The 18,475-nt window shown below is 48.8% G+C and overlaps 1 long non-coding RNA gene across 1 annotated transcript in view; it reads left to right on the forward strand.

The window, feature by feature from the left end:
- Nucleotides 1–16,602, forward strand: part of LOC309607570 — a 49,556-nt gene extending 32,954 nt beyond the window's left edge. Inside the window, exon 3 of the long non-coding RNA XR_014232455.1 lies at nt 15,891–16,602. This is a non-coding gene — a long non-coding RNA (uncharacterized lncRNA). The remainder of the gene's footprint in view (nt 1–15,890) is intronic.
- Nucleotides 16,603–18,475: the final 1,873 nt, after the last annotated feature.

Below are 18,475 nucleotides of genomic sequence, written 5' to 3' on the forward strand. Positions count from 1 at the left end.
TATCTACTGCTGTATAACAAGTGAGCCCCAAACTTAGTAGCTTAAAACAACCAGAGATTTATTATCACCTGGCTTCTGTGGGTCAGGGATGCCGCAACAGCTTTCCTGGGTAGTTCTAGCTCAAGGTCTCTGAAGAGGCTGAAGGCAAGACATCAGCCAGAGAGCTACTTTCAGCTGAAGGCTTGACTGGGGTGGGAGGATCCACATCCAAGATGGCACACTCATATGGCTGTTGGAAGGAGACTTTAGGTCCTGGCCACATAAACCTCTCCACAGAGCTGCTGGAGTGTCCTCAGGCTATGACAGCTGGCTTTCCTCCGAGTGAGTGATCCAAGAGAGAGTCAGATGGAAGCTGCAGTATCTTTTATGACCTAGTCTTGGAAGTCACAAGCATCATTTCTGCAATATTCTTCTGACTATACAGTTCAGCCCTATTCAGCGTGCCAGGGGGCTACACGAGGATGTGACTACCAGGAGTCAGGGGCCATTGGGAGCCATCTGAGAGGTTGGCTGCCACGCTTGTGAGGGGAGCGGTGGTATTCTTAACTTTCATTCAAGTTTCTTCTTGGTCTGATGGGACTTCTCTTCACCAAGGATGCTCAGGATAACATGGCATCTTTGAGGCACCAAAAAACACCCCTTCCAACAACTTGTGCTTGAAAGAGCTTTTTTTTCAGAGCTTGCAAAGAGCTCCTTAAATAAACTAGTGAAATGACTAAACTAATTTGCTGGTCTGTAATTTCCTGGCATGTCTGGAGATTTCCTAATAAACAGTAGCTTCAGGCTGGCAACCTGCCAGCATTACAGCCCTCTCCTGAGTGACAAACAAGGGATGTGTAAAGCCGTCTCAGAGGGTTGGGGAGGTTGGTACATCACAGGGGAAAGTGCTGGACCCAGAGGCTGGATGTTTGGCTTTGAGAGCCGGCCCTGCCTCTTACCTACCTTCATATTCCGAAGGTATAAAAGTGGTGATAACCCTGGTCCTCCCTGACTCACAGGGCTATATTACTTGGTGTGAATGAGCTGATGTAGCATTTCCAAGAGGCGGGTCCATGGGACGCTAGCAGCATGGGCTGTTAACCCCAAAAGGCGCTCTGTGCTGGAGTGAGCGTGGGTTCCCGTGTTAAGCAAATTCCAGCCATTTCCCACCTTCCTTGACGGCAGGCACTGCCAGCTTCGTGGGCTTCCTGCCAGGGCAGCCATGCGGGGCCCCGAGCTCAGAAGGGCCCTGTTGTTGCTGTCTTGAAAAATCTTAATACTTTAAAAAAAAACTTGTATTGGAGTACAGTTGATTTACAATGTCGTGTTAGTTTCAAGTGTACAGCAAAGTGAATCAGTTATACATAGACATATATCCACTCTTTTTTTTTTTTTAGATTCTTTTCCCATATAGGTTATTCATTACAGAGTATTGAGTAGAGTTCCCTGTGCTCTACAGCAGGCTCTTATTAGTTATCTATTTTATGTGTAGTAGTGTGGATATGTCAGTCCCAATCTCCCAATCTATCCCTCCCCACCCTGCCTCTCCCCTGGTAACAAGTTCGTTCTCCACATCCGTGACTCCATTTCTGTGCTGCAAACAAGTTCATTTGTACCCTTTTTTTTTTTTTTAATCTTTGAAGTTGTGTTTTATAAGTGACAATTGATGGGACAATAGAGCTTTTGCCGGGCAATGGGTGTCTCGACTCCCAGGAGCCCCCTTCTCATTGTATCCTAAAGGTGGGCTCTTGACTGCCTGTTTCTCTTTCCTGCTGCCCACTGGCTCCCCCTGCCCTGCCCAGAGACACATCACTAGGGCACCCAGATCACGGAGCTCAGGACGGAGACTGGTTCACATTGGAGGGGTGGACTGGTCTGCTGTCACCCTCTGCCACCTGCATGCGTGCTTGGGCCTGGGTGCTTGTGAGGGGGAGGGCTGGGGTCCAGTGCCCGTCCCACGGTGTCGCAGGGCAAGGCGGCAGCTCCCCCGACGCTGGGCTGGCAGTGCCACGGCACGCTGGGCAGACAGTTTGGTGGGGGCCTCTCGCCTCCCTCTGACCCAGGTACCAAGGAGGCTGTAATCCCTTGGGGATCACCCATTTGCTGTGAGTCGGGGCACCTATGGGAAGAGAAGGTGAATTTCCGCCCTCTGCCCCCACCCACCAGGGCTGTGCATTCTCCCTTTGCTTGGCGTCCCACCTGTGGGACTTGTCAGATCCTGTAACATAAAGGGCACCACGCCCTAGTGGGTCAGGGCGCAGACTGGGGAGCCGCACTGTCTGGGTTTGGGTTGCGTCTCACCGGTGTTGTCACCTTGGCCCATTTACCTACCCTTTCTGTGCCTCTGTTTCCTCATCCCTAAGATAATGATCATGTAGTTACGACCTCACAGGTTGTTGTGTGGATTCAATGAGGTAGTACATGCCGAGCACCTAGACTAGTGCCCCCCGTGCGTTGAGTATTTAATATTTGTTTTCCCCAAAGGACTTCGGCACTCCTGGGGCAGGGGCGTCACCTGTACCGTCCATTGCTGCGGTCCTGGTACCCAGCGCCATACCCAGAACAGATGCGATGGATGGACACTGGTCGAAGGAAAGAATCTCCAAGAGGGGCTTTCCACGGAACCCTCACCCTATCTTCTTTTTTCTAGAGACTCTTACACAATCAGCATTCCACAGAGCGCACATTTAGGAAACACCAGGCTCACCTCCGTGAAGTGACGCACCCACAGGTGCAGGGGGCAGTTAACACACACAGCTCTCTGCAGGGTCCTTTCCCCTCCTCTTGGTCCTTTGAGACACTGTCTCATCCATCTGTCTCCTTTAGGGTCGTCTGACACTGGGGATGGAGCACACGGACACCCCAGAGACTCTTGCCCGCCTCCCGTCTGGGCCCATCTCTCCCTGCCCCCCAATAACTCACTCCTCCTCCCCAGCCTTCCCCGTCCTTAATTGGGCCAATCTGTCCCCCTGACACCACGCTCTGCTTTGTTTTCTCCGCAAAGCCCTCTCTTGGCACTTGACGGATTCTCAACTGTCGCGAGCACATTTTTCAATTTGTGCTTTTCCGGTGATTTCCCAGCCAGGTTTCAGCTTTTTAAACGCTACTTAGTTTTATAATTTCCCAATGATTTTCCTCACCTGCCATGATTCCTCTCCATCGCCACTCCCCAGCTTCCTTCCTGGGGCACCAAAGCCGTGCAGGTGACCCTCAAAGGAAGCCTGACTTATTCAGCCATGGGGACCATCACTGTCCTAATTCGGGCTCCTCCAAAAGCTGGTCCTGAGAGAAGGGCACGGAGACAGTAGTTGATTTGGAAAGTGATCCAGGAAGCAGGAGTGAGGGAAGGTGAGAGAGGGAAGGGAGAAGGGCCCAGAACGGCCACCTTATCTTCTGGGTACCCACTGGGTGACCTGCAGGGAACTCTAGGAACGGACTGGACCTTTGTGTTGTCCCACTGGAGGGTGGGGAGGCTGAACATTTAGCGACTGGCTGCCACCCCCATTGTTGGAGGGGTGTCCCTGGGAAAACGAACTTCCCTGCCTTTCTATCTGAGCCTGTGCAACCAAGCGGCCCTTCCTGGCTCTGGAGGAAACCTGAGTAGCGCTAGAGGTGGAGTTTGGGAAACATCTGTGGAAATTTCCATCAGAGCTCGTGTGACTTATGCACACAGACGTTCACTCCGGCCAGTTACACATCCACGACACCCGGGAGTTGGGACTTTCTCTTGGGCTGTGAACTCTTTCATTTCTTTGTCTTCTTTTTAAGCCTCTAATTATAAAGGCATTTTGCTGCCTTTGGGACAGGCTTTAGGTGGTTGGTGCCCCTACCAGAGGGACCTTGGGTCCGCAGTAAGAAAGGACATTCAGCCAGGCAGCTCTTGTCCCTTAATGACACTTGGCTGGAGCCCATAGGGTCCTGTTCACGTTGGATGTAGAAAGGTCCAGTTTAAAAGCCTAGCCTCGGGCTTCCCTGGTGGCGCAATGGTTAAGAATCCGCCTGCCAGCGCAGGGAACACGGGTTCGAGCCCTGGCCGGGGAAGATCCCACATGCCGCGGAGCAACTAAGCCCGTGCGCCACAACTACTGAGCCTGCGCTCTAGAGCCCGCGGGCCACAACTACTGAGCCCACGCGCCGCAACTACTGAAGTCCGCGTGCCTAGAGCCCATGCTCCGCAAAGAGAAGCCATCGCAACGAGAAGCCCGCGCACCGCAACAGAGTAGCCCCCGCTCGCGCGCACGCGCAGCAACGAAGACCCAATGCAGCCAAAAATTAATTAATTAATTAAAAAAAAAATCCTAGCCTCATCACCTCCCTCTGTCCTGCTCAGCTTTGACTTGGCCTGAGGGGTTGCAGTGAGGAGGGAGCTGGGTCCACTCTAAGGATCCCTCCGCCTGCTCCCCCTCCCTCCTCCCCTCCGCTCTCCTCTGGGCTGCAGAAGACAACGTGAAGGGTGTTCCCTGGAGTTTACAATGGGGCCAGGTGCTGAGACAGGGAGAGGGGTCTGGAGAAAGGGAAGGCGCCTGTCCTTACTCAGCAGGAACTGCAGGAGTCCCCTCTCAGCCAACACCAGCTGTCTGCGTGCTCCCTCTGCGCGATGAGCTCCAAATGGGTCCATTCGTGACTTTTGTGAAGCGCGTCTGGGTGCGCGTGGGCAGAGTGGGATGTGGGGAACGTCCCCTCAATGCACAGATCTCCTTTGTAGGAGAACCACCACTGCTTGACCTCTCCTGACTCCCCCTCAGCAGAATCCCCCCAGCCGCCGGCTCCTGGGGTCTTCTTGCCTGGGGCCACCTTCCTGGTTGAGGCTGAAGCCTATGGGGTCCTCTCTGCCTGAGGCGGACTCCCTGCCCCATCCCTTTTAGTGGTGGGATGGTTGACTTTTCCTCTCTCTCCCTCACTGTCTCCAACCCTCTCCTGACCCTTCTAGAATCGGCCTGAAATTCCTGTTGCTCACGAGGGTCCAACCAGGAAAAGAGACGCCCGGCTCCCCGTGCAAGCCCCCTTAGTCTCTAAGCTCCTCTCCCAGAACATTCCTTCCTTGACTCAGAGAAGGAGACTCACCTCTCTCCCCCGGAAGTCACAGCCCTGCTCAGATCCCCATGTTTGTTTGTGCAGGTTGGAGGGAAGGAAGGAAGGAAGGAATGGTGGTTGGGCCAGTTTGGGTATCGCTTCGTCTGCCTGAATGCACTCTGGCTGCTTTGTGGCTCCCTTAGGAAAGAGGTTCTCACCTTGGGTGGGAGCACTGCTTTTTGTATTCACCAATCTCTAAGTGAAAGTTGGCATTTCTTCCTGTTCAAAATGTAGACATCAAATCCCACAGTATTAGTCGTGCCTGTGACTTTGTCATCCATCAGAATCAGAGATATTTTCATATCACACGACAGTTGTCACAGGTATCTGAAAATGACATTTTATGCTCATCTCCATTTAAAGATTACGGTCGTAATTAGATCCGCTGCTAGATCTTGTTTTTTAATGTGTTAATAAAGTAGCACCAGTATTACTATATCATAAATTTGTTTAATATTTTGAGAGCCACATAACTGGTTTTCTCTGTAGTTCCATGTATTTTATTTTGTGCATTTGAAAGCATTATTCTAAAAAGAGGTCCATCACTTCACTGGATGCCAACACGGGAAAGGTCAGAACCTTGCTCTGGAACATGTGGGTTCTTTGTGTCTTAGGTCTAGTTTGGGGGCTTGGAATGCTAGGACTGGCATATCCCTCTAGATCATTTTCTACTCTGGCTTTCTTTTTAATTAGGATCCTGTTGTCCTCATTCGGGGCCAATAGGAGCTGACATGTGTTAAGCGTTTCCTCTGTACAAGCATAGTGCAAAGCACTTTACATACACTGGCTCATTTAATTCTCATTTTTTATGGAGGCACAGAGAGGTTAAGTGACTTGCCCAAGGTCACACAGCTAGTAACTGGGGGAGCTGGGATTTGAACCTGAGTAGTCTGACTCCAGAGCACACATTCTTAAACCTGTTGATTGCAAACCAGGTAAGAGATGGCTAGTTTTCCAAAAAGCCCATGTTCCTGGCTTTTAATGGTGTGGGCCCAGCTAGTACACTCTTAATCACTGCGGTGTACAGCTCAATACCCTTTTGAGCTCCCCAACTGAGAAACAAACATTGAACCACAGCGCCCTCTGGCTTACGTAGCAATCTGATCCCTCACTCTAGAGTCAAGTTGGCCCAAAGAAATTTAAGACGAACCTTTATTAGGCACCCACTATGTGGCAAACCCTGTGTCAGGCCCTGGGGATACGAGTAGAATAGGTATAGCTTGCACCCTCCAGGAATTACTGTCAATTCAAGAAAGACACACCCAGAAGCTGTGTTGGCTTAAGGAGAGCCAAGCTCTAGTGAAGGGTGTGGACACAGAGACCCAGTGGATGCTGTGGGGTAAGAGATTGTCACAAGATCAGGAAAAGCCCTCCTGCACCTCCCTTGAGGCGCCCTACCCTGATGCCACCTTGGGCTCCCTTGCCTGGCCCAAGTGCCAAGATTGCCTTTGGTTCTTCCTCCCACTGAAACGTGTGTTATCTTCCTTCCTTTTCCCGCTGTAGGCTCCCAGATGGCTGCCTAGCTAATCTCAGAGCCTCATTCAAAGTCAAGGGTCAATGACTCCTGAATTTTAACAAGAGTTTTCAGTGCTGTAAACCAGGGATCACCAGCACGAGCAGCAGAGGGTCAGGCTGATAACGTCAGTGAACTAAGCAGGCCTGTATGTGCGTGTTAAACATGCAGGAATATTCTTCACTCCCACAAAGATACCCTCACCTATATTTTTTCTAAACCACATTGTCTTCTGGAACTATTGTTCCCTTTTCCTTTCACTTTTAATAGAGATCAAATACAGATAAATATTTCTCTACCAGGAGAAAAACGACAGTGCAGCATGGTGATAAATGCTAATAGTCACATGGAAAACTAAGGGGACTGGTGACTTGGGCTGCCCCAGAAACAGACTCTGAGAGTAAGATTTGATGCAATTAGTTTATTTGGAAGGTGATCCTGGGAAACATTGGGAGGGAACTAGAAACCAGGACAGGGAAAGGAAGGCAGCCTGTCAGTAAAGGATACCTTGTGGGGTGAGCTGCCACTGTGGGCAGCTGGGACTTGAACTCTGCAAGCAAGTGTAGAAGCTGCCCTTCAGCTAGCCCATCTGAGGACTAGGCAGCTGGGGTATTTATACATCAACTTCCATCAGTTGTTGGTTAGGGGTTGTCGGCAGGTGGTAGAGCTTTAATTCTCTGGCCCGTCTGGCTGAGTAGGCTCCAGGGGGCCAGAGAAAGCCCTCAGGCAAAGGAACACGGGTTCTGGGGATTGGAAGTCAGGCCATTGGACCCCAAGCTAGTAAGACCCGAGGGTGCAACAGGCATTGACCGTGGTGAACTGAAGCATGCTTGCAGCTGAATTCTGCCAAGAAAGAATGTGGTCCCAGGGTTGCTAGACCTTCTGATTTCCCAAGAAAAGCTGGACATTTAGATTTTTATGTGAAATTTCTCAATTTGTAAATGTTGACAACAAACCTAAAATTTTATTTTATTTTTATTTATTTTGTTTAGTATAATTGCTTTACAATGTTGTCTTAGTTTCTGCTGTACAGTGAAGTGAATCAGCTATATGTATACCTATATCCCCTCCCTGTTGGACCTCCCTCCCTCCCCCACTCCTATCAAACCTAAAATTTTTTAAATATACTGTAGAAGCTAACCAAAGCATGTCTGTGGGCTGTATCCAGTTTACAAGCAGCCTGATTATGAAGTCGGATCCATCCTAATGGCTGATCTTGGCTCCAGACCATTTTTGCTCAAGGCAGGTTCCAAAGATGAGTTCTCACAAGGATAGTAATACGTATTAGTTAGGGAGTAGGTTGAATTGGTGTAATAGAGAGACACTATAGTACAGTGTTGGTGACCAGATAGAAGTGTGTTTCTTTTTTATGTGAAGTCTGGAGGTAGGTGGATGGTCCAGGACGACTCTCCTGCCTGAGGTTGTCCAGGGACCCAGGTTCCTTCTATCTTGTTGCTCACAGTGTTGTCTTTATCCATGTGGTCAGGGCTGGCTCACTAGTTCCTTGTCCACCTTCCAGTTAACAGCAAAGGGGAAAGAGAAGTTCAGTCAGTTCCAGTAATTGGTAATTGCACCATTCACTTCCTCTCACATCCCACTGGTGAGAACTTAGTCACATGGTCACTTAGTCACATGGTGACTAAGTCTAGCTACAAGGGATGCTGCAGAATGTAGTCTCTCTCTCTCTCGTTGGCTGTATGTTCAGCTTAAACTTGGTGTGTGTGTGAAAATTATATTTTTATAGAATTAGGGAAGGGCTGATATTAGGGGACAGTGAGAAGCCTTTGCCACAGTAAAGGAAGGGTCTAGAAAAAAGGATGGGATTCAAACCTGAGGCAGGACCGACCTGAGAAAGATTCTTTCTTCTCACAAGAATTAAGAAAGCCTGGCTTTCCTCTCTTTGTTTTGCACTGTTCAGTCATGAAAACTTAATATGAGAAAGCTTTCAAAAACCTTAACAGAAGATTTGCCCAAACCCAAACCTCGAAAAAGTCAGTTACAACGAGAAAGAAGTAAACACAATAAACACCCACGAGACACAAGGTATTTTCACATATGTGGTCTCATATAATCTTCACAAGTATCCTATGAAGTAGGTATTATTATTCCCCCATTTCTCAAAAGAAGAACTGAGGATAAGACAAACAGGTTGACATTCAAGCTCTGTAACTCGGGTCAGGGCATGGGCACTGGCCAGTCAGAGCTGCCATACGGGTTTGTCCCATCAGAGAAGTGAAGGGCCTCGGCCAGGATTTGAAATGAGGCTCATGTGACTGCAAAGCTTACATGCTTTTCACTGCAATCTGATTTCCTTATGCCAGCTGCTTCTGCAGAGACAGCGACACCAAATCTACTGGGTTGTTGAGACGGTAAACAAACCATGATGGATGAATCTCCTCTCCTCATATGAATGCCTTATTGTTGTTATTCTTCATGCCCTGACAGAGTATTTACAGCCTCTCCTGTGGCTCTGCTTCTATCTGGTGGAGTAAGGAAGGTCAGAACTCCCAGACCTAGCGGAAAGTTACAGCTGGGATTTGAGTCAATGACGACTTGAAGACTCAGCAAGTGGCCCTTGGCATTACTGTTAACCTGGTCAAGGCCATGAACGCTCCTGTCTTTAATTGGCTTGTTCTGTGATATACTGTTGTCCCAGAAATACCCATATGGGTGTACCCCATATATAAGCCTACTCTATGAAAACTGAGACTCGAAAAGATAAATGGGAGATAATTATTTAACCACAAGAGACTTTGTTTTGCAGACTGGCATTTCGGTATAGCTCGTCTCAAAATAACCCTGGAAATTTGATTCTGGAAGAAAGGGAGGGATAGATACAAAGATGTGTGGGTTCCCTCCCGGTCCATTTGGGAATGTTCTGGAATAGATTAGATTTCAAGAACTCTGTAATGATGTGTCAGAGAGAACTTGTGAAATCTGAATTGGGTTGGGGTGGTTTGTGGTGGACCCATTTGGGGTGCCTGCCAAGCCCTGTCTCTCATCTGAGAATCTAGTCACCCACAACCCCACTGGAAGAAAGAGGGGGTCTAAGCAGCCATGCCTATGCCAAGACACCCGCACACCCCACCCCTTACCACTAACTGGATCAAAGGTAAGCTCCTGACCCAGGTATCAATCCATGAGCCAACCAGCCTCTGCCTTTCAGACAGGGCCTGGCTACCTTGATTTCCTGTTGTTGGGTGTCCATGGGATTGCCTGCTGCATCCTTAGAATAAGCATGGTCAAAGCTCCCACTCAGTGGGGATTCCAAACTGGTCCCAGCTTATCCAGCGTGGTCAGGAGTGAGATCTTCTACCGTCTGCTCTCAATGGGTCCAGTGGTCTCCATGGGCCCTTCTGTCCTGGGAGGCTTTTGTCCTGGCCATTGGATGGGGGAAGGGTGTTATCCGTGGGACACATCACTGCAAACTGGATGACTGATGGGGTTCGGTGGGCCTTGCCAGATAAGAGAGTAGCCTTGATGTCAACTCAAGGAACTCCCAGCTCCTTGGTGCAACACTGGGGGAGGCTGTGATCTTTATCCTCCCACTGTGATGCCCTGAGTGTAAGCTGTCTTTGCTTTGTTTCCCCATGGAGTAACCTCACTTCTTGCTGAGTTACACTGGGGGTGGAGATGGGGAACGAAGTCCTCTGGATGCAGCAGAGAAATTTGATGAGTATGAAAGGGCTGGGTGAACCCACTGTTAATGCCTCATATGTTACCCCACCCCGCTAGCTTGGGTGAATTTCTATTCCTTGCAACCAAACGTGTCATGCAACATACCGACACAATAATCTGCCCCTCGCCTGTCCCTCCCTTCCCTTCTGACTTTCTACAGGAAGTAGAAACCCTATCTGGCTACCCAGGAGTCTTGGAAACGTCATATCCAGAGTTACTGCATTGCCCAATCAAAATCCATCAGGCCTTGAAGTTTAGCAATTGTCCCTGTATATTCAAAGGTCTTTATAGAAACAACAAACTTGCATTCCAATATCATGGGAGTTTCTTGTAAAGGAAGTTGGCCATCTCCTTGACCGCTTTACCTGATCCCTTCCTCCTTTTTAATCCCATCTGGATGAACTGTGCCAGTTCTTTCTCCTTCCGTTAACTGTATGCATCGTGCGGGCTTTGTCGGTACTTTCTATATGCCAGTCACTGTGCTAAATGATTTACAGATACCATGCTGTTTAACTGTCCCAACCCCAGTCCGGTAGCTCCTAACGCTTATCCCCATTTTATGGATGGGGAAATTGAGAGGCTAAGTTACCCATCTGACTCCATTGCCCTGGAGTTTTACCCCCCTGCTTTACTGTCCCTCCTGCTTCCCTGGAGTGATAGTAAAATTTCCTCCTGCAGTTTTCAGTGGCTGTGGGGGAGAAGGCCCAGGTGTCCTGCCTGGCGGCAAGGCCCCCGGAACTTGGCTTTTCTCCTTCCGCCTTCCCTGCCAGCCCAGCTGCCAACTTGGAACATAGCCCTTTCCAAGAAAGCCCAGGAGAGAAGCCAAATGTTGACTCACCTGCCAGACACAGGGATGCTGCAGCCAAGGCGCCTCAGGGCCCGTGCGGGAGGACTGGCAGGCAGGCCCCTTGTGAGGCCCGGAGGCCTGGCTCCCTCGGGCAGCTTCAAGGGGCCGGGCCTCCTTCCCTGAGCGCTCAGGTTCCAGAGGCTAAAGAGATCCAGATGGGCTTGTCCCCTGCCCCTCCCGCTCCATCCTGCAGCCCTGAAGTCTCTGAAGGACACTGTCTCCGCCACACTTCCCCTTGGGTGGCAGGCAGGATTCTAAGAAAGCCCCCAGGATTCTCTGCCCCTGCCTGCTCCCCAGGGTGCACTCCCTGTACACTCCCCGAGGTTGAGAATGCGACGGATTTTACTCCCATGAGTAGGTTATGTTACAAGATACCCTTGACCTTAAGAAAGGGAGATGATCCACCTGGGCCTGATCTAATCACAAGCACCCTTTAAAGGCAGAGTTTTCTCTGGCTGGTGGCAAGTGAGAGGTGCAAAGCGGGAGGATTTGACCCAGCCTTTGTGGCTTGAAGATGAAGGAAGCCCCACGGCAAGGAATGTGAGCAGCTTCTAGAAGCTCAGAGTGGCCCTCAGCTGGCAGCCAGCAAGGAAACAGGGACCTCAGGCCTACAACTGCATGGAATTGAATCCCCCCCAATGAGGAAATGACCTTGGAATTCAATTCTTCCTTAGAGCCTCAGACAAGAACCCAGCCCAGCAAGCACCTGGACCTCAGCTTTCTGGTACCCTGAGCAGACAACCCGCTAGGCTTGCGACCTACAGAGCTGGGCTCGCGGGTGTTGCTTCAGGCTGCTTAGCTTGTGGAAATTTGTTACGTGGCAGTTGAAAACGACTACACCTTGGATACCTAATGCATCTTTTTTTTTTTTTTCCTTTTGGCCGTGCTGTGCAGCACGCGGGATCTTAGTCCTCAGACCAGGGATGGAACCCGCGCCCCCTGCGGTGGAAGCACGGAGTCTTAACCACTGGACCGCCAGGGAAGTCCCCTAATAGCATCTTAACCCTAACGTGTTCAGCTGTTCCCTCAAACCTACTCCTCGAAGTCTACCCCATCTGGTTCATTACAACTCGCTTCTTCTTGGCTCGGGTCCAAAATCTTAAAGTCAGCCTTGACTCCTGTCTTTCTTGTGGATCCTACATTGGATCCCTCAGCACATTCTTTCCACTCTCCCTTCTTAATGTATCCAGATTTTGACCACGTTTCACCACCCGCATTGCCCTGTCCCTCCTCCTTTCATGAACTCCCTGACAGCTCTGTAGTTTATTACGGGGGAGCTGGGGTCCGTGTACCTCCCAGACAGGAGCGGGAGGGTGCTCCCGGGCTGTGATTGGCTGCCCTCTTCTTTGGCTTCCGTGTGGACCTGTCGGGGCGGCTGATAAATCCAGATACAGACACAAAGCCGAGGATGGCAGAAGAGGGGCATCCGCACGGAGACCTAACAGGGAGCAGACAGCATTCAGACTCTGGCCGCCCTTGGCCTTGGGGTCTCTCCGAGCCGGCTGCCCTGCCCGGCTGCACGTAGGACACAGCTGTCTCCTGAGAGGAGTTCCCAAGCCTGCTGCAGGACGGCTTCTGCTCAGAAGTCACGCTGTGGAATACTTTTCGGAGATGGGGGTTTTATTTATTGTTCAAAGTTTTGAGCCAACAGCGAAAGCTTATGGTTGATGATGACTGGGGAATTCCCCGGAGGCCCAGAAGAACTCGCTGGCAACCAGGCTCCCGGTTGAGATTTAGAGCTTTCAAGTCGGCCAACGTGTGAGTCCAGCTCATCCTTCCTAACTGGGTTTCCTGGGGCCACCGTTTCCACAGTGAAGATGAAATGAGATCAGTTTTCTTTCTGGTCAGACATTTAGCACAGTACCTGGCGTCCAGTAAGTTCTCATTGCACGGTGGCGGTTATGCTATGTTGTCTGTAATTTACTTCTGAAGCTAAAGCATAGATAATATGCTGCGTGTGCCTACGTGTGTGTGTGTGTGTGTGTGTGTGTGTGTGCGCGCGTGCATGCGTGCTTTCATCCGCATTGTAGGGGCAGTTAATCTAACATTTGAAAGATCACAGCCCCACACTCCAGAGGAAGTTTCCCTAAGTGCTTCAATTATCTGGCTTAGCTCGGCGCCCACGGGTGTGTTAATTAGCATAATGGATTTCTAAAATGGTTTTTCATTGATGAAAATAATGGTGTTTGAGAAAGGTAGATGGCTAGACATATTTCATGATGCACCAGCCTTGTCTGAACTCTGCAAATGAATTGAGCGAGACCAGTTGCTCGTTCTCTTGGAAAGGCCCTGAGCTCTGAAGTCCAATCAGTCCTGAGTCTAGATATTAAAGGGTTGATTTTATCACCTACCTGACTGCGTTAGCTAAATACTGCACTGACGGTATTGTCACATCCACCTCAGATGAACTTTTCATGAAAGAGGCTGTCCAAGTATCTAAAAGGGCAGATCGCTGAGGGGTCCCCAGACTCACGGGATGGGCTGAGTGGCTGTGGATATGCCTGCTCGCTAATAACTGTTTCCTTGCTGGTGGAATTCAGGCTGAGATGGGCTCTCTCTGTATCATACCATCCGGTTTGGAGGTAGGGGAGGAAACCTGTAGCCTTCATAGCTTTCTGACTTTGGGAGGATGGGGAAGCTATCATCAAACACCTTATAATTTGAATAGTCAAATTGCTTAGGACAGTTTGCAACAATTGCTTTCAAATAAGTAAGAGAATTACAGTGGAATCAAGGAATAACTGGTTTCCTCTAGCTTAGGAAAGACGTGTTATGACAGGAAGTGAGAAAATTGTGAGAATAACACTCTGTATAGCATGTCCTGGGGTGGAGTTCTAGTGCTATTTTTTTAGACGCAGGTCAAACTTAGAAGGGGTGGGTGTGTGTGTGTGGTGTGTGTGTGTGTGGTGTGTGTGTGTGTAGACGAACAGAGGAGCAGGTAGAAGGTAAGAGGTGAGGAAGGTGAGTGGGGAATTCTGGTACCGTTTTTCTCCCAGGAAAAGAAAGGAAATGTCATGGAACTTTCCAGAAGTGACATGGCTGAGTGGGATGAGCTAGAGTTTGGGCCTCAGATCAGGATTTGAATGCGGCCTCTCTTTCTTTCTAAGTGATCTTGGGCAAATTTCTTAGTCTCTCTGAATCTGCTTCATCATCCACAAAATGGATATAAGAATACTTTCCTCCGAGTTGTAATTAAGGCAAAGGGACTTGAAACCACTTAGCAAAACGTCAGGCACAGAGTGGGCCTTCGGTAAAGAGTTGCCTCCCTGAAGATTTACAGGGTATCGGGGGCTGTGCCGACGGTATCCAGGTTACAGCCACCAGCAGGCATATAGGTTTCCCAGAGTTTACAACCCAGCAGTGAGGATGAACTTCACGAAGTCATCTCGTGAGAATCCCCCAGCGTGGCTTAAAAATACAGGTGATGATGAGTGCTGTCCAGGCCTCCTGAGCCAGAGGCTCAGTGGGTGGGGCTGGGAACCCATTTTTAAGAAACTCCCCAGGTAATTCTGATGGGCTGCCAGGTTGGGGAACCGCTGAATTAAACACTCCAATTCTCTAGGGTAGCTTCCAGTTTGGCAAAGCTTCCATCTCCCTTCAAAGGCTCCCTGGCTGAGAGTCTGACCCGAGTGCATCCATATTAGTGGGAGGCACCGCCCACTTCACAGCCTGAACCACTCCACGGCGATGGAGGCGGGAGAGTTACCTGTTGTTTGGCTTGTTTTGTGGACAGTACTCATGTATCATCATCAGAAACATCAAAGACTTGGCTGAGCATGGAATTGACAGGCTATAACTTGAGCTATGCAGCCTTCGGTGTCTAAACCCTGTTAACCTGAGGAAGGCCCTGCTTTTCAGATCAGTACCTAAAAACAATGAAAATCTGGTCTGGATGCTGCTACTGTCTGCATGTGACTTTGGGATCATTTTTCCTACTCTCTCACCTCCTTGAAATCATTATTTTTTGCTAAAAAATAATTCATATTCACCGTTGAAAATGAAGGAAATATAGCATTGACACAGAAACCAGACTAAAAAAATACTGGGGATCCAGCCCCCGCAAGATAACTGCCATGAATATCTTTGGTATATTCCCTTCTAGTCTTTTTTCAATGTACATGAATACAGGGGTTTTTTTCTCCACAAAAATCAAGATAGCACTGTTCGTGCTGTTTTTGGCCTGCTCTTTTCATTTCAGAATGCATTTTAAAGTAAAAAGTTAACGATAATTCTTTTATGCCATTAAATAATCTACAACAGTGGTTTTCACACTGGGTCCAACAAAAACCTCAAGGTTCTTAGGAAGTACCTAGTGGTTACCTGAGGTAGGGGAAGAGAATGGGGGGCTGGCGGGGGAGGCCCCGGCACCCTGTTTGAGTCACAGCAGCGCCACTTGCACCTGGTGGTAACTGCAGGAGCCAGGTAGGGATTCCATCACAAAAAGATTCGGAGGCTTAAAAAAAAATAAAAAACTCTTGCTCTAAGTCATTCTAAAAAAAATTTTTTTAAACCTAGTTTCTTTCCTTCTTTTAAAAAAATTTAAATGGAAATGACCCTTTAAAAATTATAAAACACATATCTGCTACTAGTTTTAAAAAACCCAAGTTTTTATTGTGTATTAAAAAAAATAGACAAATGCTATATGTTTTTCGTAAAAAATCAAATACAGATGTGGCGAAAAACCCATCCTCATTCACTCCCACCCCCAAACACCCAAGGAGCCCAGCACTACCCCACTGCCCTACTTTCGAGAGCTCTGTTCCCAAAGGGTACCCAGTTAAGATGCATGTCTCATTCCAGACTCTTCTCTGCTTATGGATTGCCTTGGATTGAGGACCACAGAAGCCAAGCCTGAGACTAGGATTTGAGCACAAGTGATTTATTTGAGGGGTAAGGTGATCAACTCTCCTGTTTTGTCTGGGGCTGGGAGGTTTCCCAATGATGTCACCCTGTAAAGGGGGGATGTCAGGAAGCACTGATAGAGGGGTGAGGCCATGACATAGGAAGGAAGGGCAGCTGACAAGGAACAGGTTAGCCCTGGGGACAGCTGGGGCTCCGGAAGGTTTGGGACTTCTGGGCAGTGCTGTAGAACGCCCCTCAGATTGACCCCGCTTGCAGAGCTTTTATCCACCAACACGGGTCCCTCACTGGTGGATACTGAGGGTACCGCCTCTTTGACTCCAGGCCTGACCACCTCCTGCAGCCCAGTAAAAGCCCAGGGCAGAGAGACAGCAGCAGGAAGGCCGCGGAGCAGGGGCAGAGCACCAGGGCATCGGCTATGGGAATAGTGCTGTACACACATTTTCTAAAAGTAAAAATAGGATCAGTCCATTCCTGCTTTACCGGCACCTTGATTTATGTAAGGTGTCGAAAGGAAAGCCATTAGAAGGCTGCAGGCACTTCAAGGAATCAGGGTTGGAACTGCCCTTCCGTTAAAGATATCACAAGGCTTGTCATGTAAATGACCAGCAGTAGAACCAGATAAAATAATAAATAAATAAATCATAAATCAAAATACCTCAGCTGAGTTCTCTGCTGGATTCAGCTCAAAACTGCTGCTGCTGAACCATTGGAAGAAAGTAACAAGGAACAAGGCGATTCCAATTTTTCCAGCGCTGAGGTCCGCCCAGCTCCCGCAGGCGCTCGTGCTAATCCCCGGTACCGGCAGCGGCTGCACCAGCCCTTGCTGGCCCTTCTGATGCGGCGGGAATGCCCCGGTGCACATCATGAGGTGTGTGCAGACGCACGCAGCGTGTGCCTTCTCCCTCCGCGCTCAGCAGCTTTTTGACTGCTCTTTCTAAACAACGGAGCAAGGAATAAGTTCCTTCTCTCACCGTGTCTCCATGGTTATTTGACACGTGGTTGTCTTTTGGAGTTCTTGGCACCGCCAGCAGTGGGTTTGGCTATGACATTTCTGTCTGTGGAGGAAACAGAGGGATGGAATTATTCTCCCGGAGAGCCTCACGCTGTTTCCTAAAACAATTTGCGAGGGGCAACCCCACTCCTGATGGATCATATTGGATGTTGCTAAATATTTGAACATTGGTTGGCTTTTTGATGATAAAAAATCATTGTTGGTTTTGTTGTTGTTGTTTTTTTTAAGTTGTGATACCGGTAATGTGTTTTTTAAAAAAAGCGTTCCAAATCTTTAGAAGCACACGCTGATATTTACAAATGGAATATGATCCCTGAGATATGCTTCAAAATACATGGGTAGGGATGGATAAAGCCTGATTGGCCGTGAGTTGAGGATGGTGTACGCATGGGTGTTCTAAGTCCTGTTCCATCCACTTTTGTATATGTTTGAAATTGTCCGCAGTGCAAAAATTTTTGTTTAAAAAAAAAAAAAAAAAGGATGGCAGCTAAGAACCAAATCTGCTTTTCTTTATTTTCAAAGGTCATGATAAGGCTCCAAAGAATGAATGTGGCTGCAGGATAAACTGAGTTGTTGCAGGAAAGTTCGATGCCAGAGAATTCTAACCTGGAGAGAGGGATGCTGGAGGGAGGGAGGGGTGTGTGTGTCGGGGGAAGGGCATTGCAGGGCAGCTCATAGGGTTTCAGCCAGAACTGTCCACCTCTGACTGGGCAGGGTGGAATTTTGAAATACCACACCCAAACCCCAAACTCCCCAATTTGGGGGAAGCCAGATAATTTGCCTATATTGCCTAGGGAAAGAAGGGATACTACAGAACGCAGGGAATAATTTCCCAAGCTACTGTCCAAGCATTAAAAAAAAAAAAAGACTTGATTAGTAAGAGTCATCGTTTTCCTCCCTCCCACCCCCAAATAAGGACAGTTAACTTCAGTTAAGCATTTATGATGTGCCAGGCACTGTTCTCAAGTATTCTACAAGTATTCTTTCTTTTTTTTTTTTTTTCCCACTTGGAAATCACATTTTCTTTCTCTTTTTAAAAATCCTGTATCAATCCTGGGAGACCATTGGTTTTACAGAAAAGGAAACTGAGGCACAAGCCAGTTAAGTAACTTTCCCAGAGTCACAAAACTAATCTGACTCCAGAGCCTGGGTACCTAGCCCTTCTATGGACAGATGAGGGGAGAGCCCGGGGTTCCTATGCCCAGCTTAGCATGGGATCAATTGGCCGATGATGGTCAATCGGGGGTTTAGGTAGAAAGGGTCTGAGAAAGTCTCAGGGTGACAGGGGAAACACGAATAGGGTATGGAAGCCTCAAGGAGACTGTGCCCACCTCTGCCTCTCACACCTTGGCACTCCTGAGGGCCCCAGAGCTTGGACTCAGCCTGGGGGAGAGTCAGAGAAATTCCTACATGAGAGTCATTTTGTTTCTGTCACTTCCAGGATCAGGGACCTGACAAAGAAATTAACTTTGGATGTCAAGAAAATGGAGAAATATTCCTCCACGGTTGA

Source organism: Balaenoptera borealis (assembly GCF_965194805.1).
Source record: "Balaenoptera borealis genome assembly, chromosome: 12".
Classification (NCBI taxonomy): Eukaryota; Metazoa; Chordata; class Mammalia; order Artiodactyla; family Balaenopteridae; genus Balaenoptera; species Balaenoptera borealis.